This window comes from Ictalurus punctatus, chromosome 14 (genome assembly GCF_001660625.3).
Source record: "Ictalurus punctatus breed USDA103 chromosome 14, Coco_2.0, whole genome shotgun sequence".
In the NCBI taxonomy this organism is placed as follows: domain Eukaryota; kingdom Metazoa; phylum Chordata; class Actinopteri; order Siluriformes; family Ictaluridae; genus Ictalurus; species Ictalurus punctatus.
In genome coordinates, this window is record NC_030429.2 from 3,790,086 (window position 1) to 3,802,585 (window position 12,500).

Sequence of the window (12,500 nt, forward strand, 5' to 3'; positions counted from 1 at the left end):
GCCATTCTGTCAGCTTTCCCAAAATCCTTCAAACCTGTGCCATCTCCTCTCCTCCAGTTGATGCAGGTTTTTGTTGTTACATTTTCAAATAATAATAATAATAAAAAAAAAGTACACACATTTTCTATTCGAACCCCGGAGCAGAGCTTTGCTGAGAAATGCTGTCTACTGCATGGTAAATCAGACACCTTTCTAGCATCATTACACAGACGGAGGACAATTTTCGCGCCTCCTAAAAGCATTAAGCAGAATGTATTAGCTTTTCGATGGATCTTTAGCGCTATGTGGATGCATTAAGGCTCTCTTCTTCTTCCTGCAGATCTCCCAGATGTGCTGAAAGGGAACACGCCGTGCACAACTGGAAGAAGTGCCGTTCAGTTTGTGTGAGTATTTCCAAAAACCTCACCAATCATTTGTGATGTTGACAAAACACGCACCAAGTACAGCAGATTATGCAACTAGAGAGCGCGCGCGAGAGAGAGAGAGAGAGAGCGCGAGAGAGAGAGATGACCTTCGTAGTAATTCTGCTGTTCGGATGAGAGTGTGAGATTATGTGCCGATGCTGTCTGAATAACACACGTTTCCATCTAAAGGTTTAAAAGGGAGTTTCGGAAATACCGACGGAAACGTGAACGCTCCCGTGAGCTCTGATTTGTGCGACTATTATGAGAGGCGGTCATAGACCGAGATGACGCAGCCGCAGACGAGCCGGCCACACAGCCTTGGAGAGCCTGGTCAGGATTTGTTTAAAGCAAGCGAGCTTCACGGCATTCGGTTTTTCATCGTCCTGTTCGGCCGAAGGTTAATAACGGCATTGTGGTGATATGTAGGTTTTGATTCCTGATGCACGAGTGAACCCACACCTTTTATATTCTACTGTTATATTCTAAAGAGCTGGAGCGTTTCAGAAAGCATGTCCGAAACAGGATGCTCACAAGGTCAGGATTTTACATGGATAGCGATGACATTTTCGCAGTATACCGATACCAGAACAGCGTGTTTAAGGAGAGCGAGAGAGTCCATTGGAGCCATTGAACCCCTAGAATTCAGATGATACCCAGTGGAACGTCCCAGTGCAGTTCGTTGCCGGATGCCTGGCCGTGTTGTGTGGGCAGTTTTGCAGTTAAAACCTGTCCATCAGCTGTGTCCTGTGAGATCGTCAGTGAGCTCGGTCCTCTCTCTCTTCTAACGCGCGCGACTGTGTTAAAAACCTGGGTGTCGTTTTTGACTCCACACTGTGCCGTGGTAAAAAGCCATTTTTCAGTTAAGGTCTCTCGCTAAAATCAAGATGATGCTCTGCAAGAAGGAGCTCCAAACCGCATACTTACCTGCTATATAGTAGGAGAAATGCATGTATTTCGGTTACTATATAGACGGTAAGTACGCGGTTTGGGACGCAGCCCACGGCTTCAAGCAGTCGTCTATCCGCACGTACGGCACGACTAATAATTAACCGCACTTGAAGCTTTCGTAAAAATTAAAACTGAAACACCCAAAACTGTATACGGTCCCATAACGAAGACCAACTGTATGTCGATACGTGAAATTCTGGAGGGAACGTCGGACGGCGCGACGCGGGGACGTAATGACGTGTCTCATTAATCGATCTCTGTTCTATAACACGTAAAACCTGAACATGAAAGGAGTATTCCAAAAGCGACTCATGTAAACACCTTAATCAGAATATCGTCTTATTCAGAATAAGGTCAGTGATTAGATTCCCGCTGTCCGTGTGAACGCAGTCACTGTAATATATTGCTTAAATAACGTAGTGACTGTTAGCATAGTGTTGGACTTTGAAAACACAGCATTCAACATGTCATGGTGAATTTTATACAAAGTGCTTTACACGGTGTCTCATTCTCACACACACACACACACACTCACACTCACACTCGCACGCTTGAGGGTTGTTCATGCAACCGAACTTCATGTCTGTTTACGTTTTATCGGACGTTATACCGAACCTTTTTACTGATCAAAGGCGTACCGTGGATTTAATATCGATACCGTTTTATCGCCCAGCCCTACCCCAGACCTCTTCACCCAAGATCAGTGCCTGACATCACTAATGCTCTTGTGGCTGAACGAGCACAAGTCCTCACAGCCACGCCCCAAAAGCCTTCTTAGAAGAGCAAAGGGGAATAAATCTGGAATGGGATGTTCAACCAAGACACATGGTGGTGATGGTGATGGTGTCCACATACTTCTGGCCATATAGTGTATGAGAGCTGCATTATGCCAGCAAATACCTTTTTTTTTTTCCCTTTTCCTGACATGATTTTGAGTACCGTCTCGGCCAGCCAGAAATCATTACGTTTCCATTTTAACTGCTACAGGTTGAGCTGTGTGTGTCTAGGTGAAGTCACGTGCTGTTTAGACGATGGACATGGACTGCACAGTAAACCATGCACGCCGTATTTTGTCGTGGTCTTATCTGAAAACCACTCTCGTGCCATATGCAGCATGCCGCAAGAATGAAACTGGACGAACATGCATGGCGCACACAGCCGCGGCGCAGCGGGTCGGTTTAAAAGGTCGTGTTAACGAGGCCGCGTATGGACTTCGGCGCGGCGGGATTAAAGCGAGCAGCGAGTGGGCTTGGAGATTACACATAATGCAGGTTGTAGGGAACAGGAAGGAAGGAAGGAAGGAAGGACGTACTGCAGCAGTGTCAGCAGTGCACCCCTCAGAGGACACCGCACACGCAGGGTACAGCTCGCTCACCCCGTTCTGCTTGCCTCTGGGTTTTTCGCTTGACCTCAAACACACCTTCAGTTCAGTTAGAGAGGGGAGGAGGGGGGGAGAGAGAGATCACACCGAGGGGCTCCCCCCCCCCCCCCCACACACACCCCCACACACACCCCCACACACACACACACATAACAGGTGAAGCTGAAAGTCTAACTTTATAACTCCTTGTCATACGGATAAGTTGAAGCAGAACTGTCAGACTGTGTGTGTGTGTGTGTGTGTGTGTGTGTGTGTGTGTGTGTGAGCGAATGTGCGTGCTCTTTGTGTAGGCTCCAGCTTTGCTCAGTCTTATTTCATTTCATCCAGTCAGCTGGAGCTGAACCTCTCATCATGATGGCGCATATGATCTCCTGCATGACACATACTCTCTCTCGCACACGCGCGCACACACACACACACACACACACACACACACACACAGAAGACAGACTAGGAGACAGAGGATGCTAATGAATATCACTGGAATCTGTCAGATGCTCTGCTACTGCACAAAGCTCCGTGGTTATAGGAGACTGCACACACACACACAATACACACACACACACACACACACACACACACACACACACACACACAATATCGAGAAAGGCTTTGAACTCAGCAGAGTGAGGGGTTTCTCGTTCTACTGCTTTAGAGTGCCTTCTCTGTTGAGTTTGCTCTCGCTGCTCTACATATTCGCGTCTAATTATCATCTCTGCAGAGAATGTGATGCTGTGCTTGATTCCTAGCGAGAGCTGATGCAGCTTCACACATTTCTGTTTGCCACATTGTATGGCGGTGTGTGTGTGTGTGTGTGTCACGCTTTCTGCAGAATAGTTGACAGTACAGTGTTTGCCACAGACGCGAAACATGCCTGGGTGAAAGCCGTGGGTAGAGGCGTGTCAAGTCCTAGTGTGTTCGTTAAATATGTTTGAAGATACTTTTGGAATATTAGTAATGTTTTCGATATGATCTAGTCATGCCCTGTGTCATCACGTACCGCCGTTTAGCCACGGCTCCGGGCAGCCCCAGCGCTTCATTCTCTCCTCTATAGTGCCTGATTTAACTGTAGAAACCACCTCAAACGCTGCTGTTGGAACGGTCTTGTTGCCGCCCGTCATGTCCTTTCCTCAGGAGAAGAGACGCATCGTTCCCACACTCTACCTAGATATCTCATTTGCAAGTGACGCAGGAAATATCAGCTCCGTTTGCAGTTTATGCAGAATTCAGTTTATGAAATGCATCCAAATCCGGTGTATAATGACATCCAGATACGGTTTGTGAAAAGATCTCCCCTCGCAGCAGGACCCGTTCCCCGTCAAAGCATTCAACAGCGTTTATACCACAGCGCGGCCGCATTCTCCAATCGGATTGGTCAGAACACGTGCGCTAGTTTTGCACGGCTTTGACAGTCGTCACAGCTTGCGCCCTTGTAAAAATTTGGTTGTCCCTCTAGGAAACTCTGAAAGGTTTTCGTTCCTATCAGTAGAATCCTTTTATTTATTTATTTATTTTATTTTATTTTTGGACGCTAAGAACCCTTAGGTGTTCAAGGAACCCTTAAGGAACCGTGTACTTTAGATACTCGAGTGAGAACTTGTTGGAGGATTCAGTGAAATCAAACCTCTTAGCATTGACTAGGATGGAGATGTCCGGCTCCCCCAGACGACTTTGTAGTAGAGCGCAGACATGCTGGTGGTAGAATATAATTTGGGTTCATTTGCTTCTGGAATTCCAAGCTTTGCCATCCACTGATTTTTACTCACGTGTCCATTAGCTTACATAGGTAGTTGATGTGTTTTCTGCAAATTGGGATCATTCTGGCGTTTGGAAGCTGGAAGGATTATCCAAAGAATGTGTGGAAAGAAAGGATGGGCTCCAGATCCACCGCACCCCTGACCAGGATAAAGTGAAGATGAACGAGCGTCTGTTTCTGTAAAAGCTCAACAGTAACTGTGGTTGAGCTAGCACTGCCTATTTCTCAATTCGGCTTCATTTCCATTTACATAAGATGCACTCCGACTCTTCAGCTTCACAGCACGTCTGTACTGGGTTACTAATTCTCATCAACCACCAGCTGACTGTGTTTGGAGTTGCCAAGAAGTTCAAGTTCGAGCATTCTGTCGTAACGTTGAATAAGCACGCTTTATATTAAAGCTGCAGTACTGAACTCTTGCCTCTCTATCGCCATCTCTGTTTGAAACATAAAATTGTAAGTCACTTGCATTTTTTAAAATTTTATTTGAAATAGGTGAACGTGGGACGTGCTTCAGCGCTGCTCCTCTGCGCGGATGACTCTGACGGTTTGAGGTTTTGGTTGTATTTTAGCTCTGTATTAGAGGCGAGACAGATATGGTTTTCTTGGCGTACAGGTGAGGTTGCTCTCAACTATCAGAAAATAAGGGCAGTTTACCGCATTGACCATAGCAAAAAAAAAAAAACCAAACAAACATAGGAAACTTGACACCTGTCTGAATCAAGCTAACAAGTGCGCTAACGTTCGCTAGCTCCTTATTGAGCCACTGAAATGTCTGACCTTTTCAGCAGAAAAAAAGCCATCTCTGCGTCAGTCTTCAATCCCTTCAGATCTCGGAGTTTTCTCCACCTCTCAAAAGCCATGCCGATATTCATTCTCGTTTGAGCACGGGCTCAGCCGACGCCCCAGGCGTCAACAGTGATTGCCTTTCGAATATCCAGATTAAAGCAGCCATCTAGAAGAGTTCAAAATTCTACGCAGCTCTTGCGCGAACAAGCTACAAACACTCCACCGTCCTCAGCTCCCACGCACGCGATGTAAGAGCCGGATCTTCTTCTTTCTGTTTACGGACCAACGACATCACACCGACGTCTCCCACGAAATCCGACCCGACGGCTCAAATTCGAAATCATTACTATAAGCTTACCGTTGCGAATCAGGGTAAGGTGAGAGGTTCGAACATTTTCCGATTTATTTATTTATTTATTTATTTATGTGCTTGCTCAATAATCGATTTTTGTTCATTTTTAACCAAAGAAAGTTTCATACTGCAGCTTTAAGTTTGCTTTAGCTGACATTCTGTAACCCAGTTAACACGGACAAGCCATCTACTTCTGCGTTTCATACACAATAAGTAACAAATAGCTAACAGTTGTATTAATGTCCATCCATCTTCTATAGCGCTTATCCTCTTCAGGGTCACGGGGAACCTGGAGACTATCCCAGGGAGCATCGGGCACGAGGCGGGGTACACCCTGGATAGGGTGCCAATCCATCACAGGGCACAATCACGTACACACTCACACACCCATTCATACACTACGGACACTTTGGACACGCCAATCAGCCTACCATGCATGTCTTTGGACTGGGGGAGGAAACCGGAGTACCCGGAGGAAACCCCCGCAGCACGGGGAGAACATGCAAACTCCACACACGCAGGGAATCGAACCCCCGACCCTGGAGGTGTGAGACGAATACCGCTAAGCCAGTATTAACCAGTGTTTACATCAGTAAAACGAAGCCCAGGATGACCAGTATGAAGCAACACTTTAATAAACACGTTTGCATTTGTTAACGGGTAAAACTCAGTCAGTCAGAAAGGCAAGTTCCAGCGGCGGTCTGTAACTAATCAACGTTTAGAAGCACGCTGTAATGAAATTTTTCCTAATTTATGCAGACTCATTTTTTTTACATCATGCAATACATAAACAACATTTCATTAACATTTAAACAAACATCAATTACTACCCGTCAACTCCGTTGGTTAATATCGAGAAGTTAATTATAAATCTCGCACGGTAGCACTACCTGTCTTGTTCTCCGCTCGAGATATGGCTTTGGATAAAAGCGTCCGCTAAACGAATAAACGTAAACAAATGTAAGTATTACTCATTGTTCATTAATGCTGAAGTTCATGGTTTGTTAATGGGAATTAATGCCGAATGTAATGTTAGTTAAGGGAGCATTAGTGCAAAGTGCTACCCATTACATCTCCACAGAGAGCAAGAGGAAGAAGTTTGAATCATTTATGAGCTTTTATTGGAAAGCAGTCGCTCAGCAATGCTGCGTTACGGATTTAGCATATACGCTTCCCGTAATAGGCAGGTGTGATGATGGGGGGGGGTTCAAGCGTCTGGAATCTGGAGTTAATATTAATCTTTAATAATCACGTTTAACGACACACTCGGCCCCAGTTATTAGAACATACTGATTTCTGAGTGTATAAAATAAGAATTTTTATGGATGTCTTATTATAGGCGGTGTTTTTAGCGGAGTTCCGAGATATACGCACTCTCATTCAGAAAGGGCGAAAACGCACAGCACCGTAGCTACACGACGATCGGATTGGCTCGCACGTCGATTCGAATTCACTCGCCCGCAGCATCACTCACAACGCAAAACCTCGTGTTTCGGTTTATTTACCGAATGGAAACGACGCTTTTTGGTGAATCCGTGTTGGAGTGGTTTGGTATTTTTTTTGGTTTTTTTTGGATTCGTCTTTTTACGTTATTTCAGCTGATTCAACAAAAAAAGAACACTCTTTTTTTTTTTTTTCCTTCACATTGGGCTGAAAATTGACTGAGATCTCCCTCAGAAACCGATTTTTCCACAGCGCTTCTCGTTTCAAACAGGGTCCGGCCTGCACGTGTCAAATATGCAGGGAGCGCAGCGTTGGTTTCCGCACGTCCTCGCGCCGAACATCTGATATATGATCACGTAAAATTTGTTAATGCACTCCTCAGAACTTAAACCTCTCGTATAGTTTGAATTCGAAGGGATGCCAGAGGGCACACCGCTGCTGCAGGAATGTAGGCTGAAGTACAGCCCGCATACCGTTCGGATTCTGGACAGACCCTGCAGAATATAGCGTGCGGGTTGTGTTCTGTATTGTTTCCAGCCGTAAATCAGCAGCACAACCCTACACAGGATGGTGGAGTTCAGCAAGTGACGGCAAATCAGCATGCAGAATGAACAGGAAACACAGCAGCACTTCTTAGCTCTACATGAGTCCTACGTTATGGTGTGTGTACGAATATTCCGATCAGTCAGCATGCACTCGTAAGCTTGTTGAATCTAGAACGCTGACCGTACAGCGCAGCGTTTTAAGGAGGGGAATGTACCTCGCTCGTTACAGTTAGCTGGCTAGCTCGTTGCTAAGAAACGACAGACGTGGAGGAGGGTATGACTTTTTGTAGCTCGAAAGCTCTGAAAGATAACGTAAACCCGAGCTCGGACTTTCCAGTTCTTTCCACTTTCTGCTCGAGTCTGATGCTCGATGATTCATCTTGAAAATGCCACTATGACGAATCCGCTGTAGGTTAGGTTCTTAGGTTCTTGGACGCCCCCGCTTTTATGTCCCGTGACTGACTGTCTAAACGAGTCCCACATTTCAGCTTTCATCCCGGAGAACGGTCTCTAGAAAGGAGCTCCTCTCTCTGACAGAAGGCCGGGGGAATGTGGGTCGATTCATGCCTTTGATCTTTGAATCACTCAGCTCTTTTCTCTTATCCAAATGCCAGACGGATCCGCTGTCGGGACTTAATACGGGCCCGGAGCGTTAAAGTGTGAGCGGACGTGTGGTAGCAAAAGCAAGAGAGCATCTAGATCTATGGGTTCTTAGTTCTCGGTGGTAGTTATCAGGACACGAGGGGCATCCACACACCCACCGGCTACTTCTCATTGTCTCCGAAACCCAGGAATACAAACTGAGTTTTACTCGCATTAATTGTTGCTTGTGCTGAGAGACTTTTTGACTTCGCTAGCAGTGACTTCGCTAGCAGTCTTCTTTCATAACCTGACAGGCATGAGACAAAGGACAAACCTAAGTTCATAAATAACGCATGAGGCGAATCATTTCCAACCCGAGCGAACAAATGAATTCAAAATCAAGACAAAGTAAAGAGACGTCTTCATGATGGTAGTAAGAACAGCCGCAGACTTGATGATCCAACTTCCCGGTGTGGGTGGGTCACATGATCTAGCTCTAGCTACAACCGCCCACCTATTGAGACGGTTCTGAAATCGCGCGCCGTTCCAATCCATTGCGTTTTTGAAAAGATACGAACCAGGAAGTAGTTCTGTCTTCCCAAACCGAGTGTGTTCATGTCTTTCAGTCGCAGGTGTCATTCATTAAGCTTGGAATGAAAGACAGCTTCCTAACACGGAGCACGGAGTAGGTGCGAGTGGGAGGCGGTATGTATCCGAAGAGCATCGAGGCCACGGCAGTGTCGGAGGTCGGAAATAGTTTTTCTTCAACGACTTCCTTTATGTTTTCAGGGTGGTTTTGAAATACAGTTTAGTAGCAAGAAGGACCAGACTTGGTGTCGGTGGAGGCGTCCCCGCCATCGCCGCTGGCATCGGGTTCGACTTCTTTTACACCGGAAAGCCGAACAGATCCGTTCCTCCCTGCGGCGAGCCTCCTCTCCTCAACATGAGCATGCGCGCCGGTGTTTTTCTTCCGCCGCAACTTTTGCAGCAGCCTCCACAGTGAAATTTCAGACCGCTGCAGATGAGTGTTGAAAAATCCCCTCGTTTGTCCGTTCACACGTCGGACATGTAGCGCTCCCGATCCACCGTTGAACGCCGAATCAAAGCGGAAGAGGACGACGGCATCATCTCGAGTCCGACAAGGTCACGAAGTGTTGTAATGTTGAAACACAAAACAAATGGACTTTCAGTGCAAATATCGCTAATCAATCAGAATTAACGTGAGGAAAATGACGTGACGCCAGAGGAGGAACAGAGAAGAGAGCAGAGGGGGTTTTTTCCAGGAAGAAGACCGAAGCTCCGACTGGTTTTATTCGGTTAATCCTTTTATTAACGTCCTAGCCTTTTAGCTTTACTGAGAGCGAGCGTCATTCTAGTAGCTTTGACCCAGTTCGGGTGAAAACATATCCCTGGCGTCAGCATGATGTCAATTGTGGGTGTGTTTATTATCCGTGTCGATTCATCACGTGTATGGTTCGCGTAGGTTCCACTGCAGATCGGTTTGGACTCGGGAAAAGCTGGCGTCCGAGCCAGGTGACACCAGCGTCCTTTGTGTAACGAGGGAACACACTCGTTTAGGATCAGCTAAAAGCTAGCGTCATCACATTTTCATTCATTTTTTTTGAATTCAAACATGCACACGCGGACAGGCACAGCTGTCTGTCCGAGCCAGATGTGCAGTAGATAAAACGGCGCTGCAGGACACCCCGAGGACGGTCGCAGATGCAGACGTTCAGGCTTCCGCACTTCTTCTTTCCGACTTGATACGTGAACGCACACGGCACATGATAATACTCGGGCTGTGTCCTCGCACATAATTATTGGCCCGGTCCGGTTTGATGCCCGTGTTAATCCCGTTCCACAGAAGGCTTTTGTGGTGGAAGGAGATCTTGCACTGAACTGCTTATCTCTCCCTAGCACTCGCAGCTTTCAGCCTGAAAACACACACACACACACACACACACACACTCGCTCCCTCTCTGCCCTCAGATTACCAAGCAGGCTTTACTGCTATCCACACTCTGCTTAAGACCTTCCTTATCAGCAGTGCTTAATTTGTGCCGGATCTTGCTGGAACAGGATTCGGGACCGCTCGGGTTTTGAATGTCAGTGTTCCGGTACCTACTTGCGCCGATCCGGTATCTCATTAAAAAACATAAAATTAAAAATGTATATAATTTACGTTCAAATTTTCAATCAAATTTCAGGTTCTTTAGTAACTTGGTTTAGGTTTTAGATTTTTTTTAGTGGGAGTCAGAGGTCAAAAGCGCTGGGTAATTGTCGTCGTGGTGGAGCAGAGAAGAAGTGTGCAAAGTAATCATGTCAAAGAGACGGGTAAATTTGGGTACAAAGCAGGTCAGGCTTGCAGGGAGAGGGTAGTGCTATCAGTGGAGAAGCGTTTGGGACATCTAGCGACGGGTCAGGGATGGGATGGGATGCACGACTATTTGGACAGCAGCTCGGTTCAGTGTTTAAACAGTCCTACTACCCCTGGCCTGCAGTGGGAAATTCAAGTCTGGGCTGCAAAACACGTAAAGCGACGGGGTCTCTAGGGCCAGGAAAGACCGCGGGGATGAAACTAGCCAAGAATTGGGTCACGTGTCCGGTAACTTCATCTGCCTCGGATATTAAAACCCAGAGACGAGCACTCGGAAAAGAAATATTTTGAACACGCCCAGACCAAGGCTCATTTAGCAGCAGCGGAAATTCTCGATAAGGCGAAAGAAGACATCGTAGTAAAGGCTATAGTTAATAGCCAGGCTGAACAGAGAGCCACTACAGCTGGAGTTTTTCCACACAGTGTACACGGAGGCTAAACGCCACAGAGTTACATGGAGTTGATCAGGGTAGGAGTCTACATTCCAGCGTCATGTGTGCAAATAGACAGAAGCGTATGTCAGCAGAAGTGAAAAGAAAACTGCTTGAATGTATAGTAGAACATGCACCTAAAGTCAGTCGACGAGTTTAAACTAAGAGTTCTTTGATCATATACCTGAGGGTTCAGTTGCCAGATCTGGAAAAAGCCTGCGAACCTTTTTCTTGAACTCGTAGAGCTAGATGACCGAACTGCCGAAGGACTGCCGCGCGTCACCTGGAGTGCCTGCGTTTGACTGAGGGATTTCTTTCCGAAACCCTCACTGGAGTAACACGTGATGGCGCTGTCCGGGTGCAAAAGTGGAGTGGTAAGCAGGCTCAAGGATATTTCCCCTAATATCACCGTCTGGCACCGCTCGGCCCATGGGCCCGAGCCCGCACTGAGCGACGTAGTGAAAGAGGCGCTATGCATTATTTAAAAATATCGACGGACAAGCTGTACGCAATTGATAGCGCGTCTAGCGCTGAGAGAGTCCGCGGGAAGCTTAGGTGTCCGGCTATGCAAAATGGGTCGGATATTAGACACGAGGTGGGTGGCTCCAAGCTTTAGTTCTGCCCACACTCGTCTCAGAAAGGCCTGTGAACATGTGTATTTCCTGACTGCCAAAGCGTGACCACAAGGTTTACGTGTTCACGAGGTTCTAATCTGACACACGTGGCATGAGGGCATATTAAAGGAGAACGATACACGTAGAAATGACCATTTCAGCAAAGAAATTTTTCCAGATTTTTGCTCAGATTACATCCACGACAGGTTTTCTCCGTAAGTCTCCCATAAGTATGAGCATCTTTCATCATGATCATCATGAAGAGAATCCGCGTGTCCAGGCGACACAAACGAAGAGCGCACTGTCCAGTATACATCAGAAGGTTTTTTTTGTTTTTGTTTTTTTCTGCGCAAAACTTACCCCCAAGCGTACACTCCATTCACTCCCAGTCAAGCCATGCGTCCAAGTGGGACTCCAAATGACGAAGATCCCGTACAGTTTCACAGCTGAAGAAATGCACAACGCATGAACGGGGGGAAAATTCCACTCGCCAAACTCATCCCGTCTTCACTCGGCGTCCAAACGCTTCATAAGCGTTATTAAAAGAAAAGGCGATGTTACACAGCGGTGAACGGTCGACTGTCCCAACTGTTTTGGAGCGTGTTGCAGTCATCAGATTTGGAATGAGTGTATATTTTCCAAACTAAAGTAAAATATCGAACAATGTGTGAATGATGCGTGTTCAATATAGTAGTTGATTGAAATGTTATTTAGATTGAAGCCATGTTTGTAGTGTGAATGGAGTTATTTATTTATTTATTTATTTATTTATTTATTTATTTATTTATTTAGGGTCGCGTTGAAGCCCTCAGCCTACCTTAGAGGAAAGTGAAAGAGCTGAGATTCTCTACGCGTGCTGTACGGTGACCCAGGCCTCG

At 46.4% G+C, this 12,500-nt stretch overlaps 1 protein-coding gene across 3 annotated transcripts in view; it reads left to right on the top strand.

The window, feature by feature from the left end:
* Positions 1-12,500, top strand: part of peak1 (pseudopodium-enriched atypical kinase 1) — an 81,609-nt gene that overhangs the window by 35,017 nt on the left and 34,092 nt on the right. For 2 of the 3 annotated variants that reach the window (XM_053686037.1, XM_017485674.3), the window contains exon 2: positions 320-383. The exons of the other annotated variant lie outside the window; for it this stretch is intronic. The gene's annotated coding sequence lies outside the window, so the exon portion shown is untranslated. The remainder of the gene's footprint in view (positions 1-319; positions 384-12,500) is intronic. 3 annotated transcript variants of the gene reach the window in all.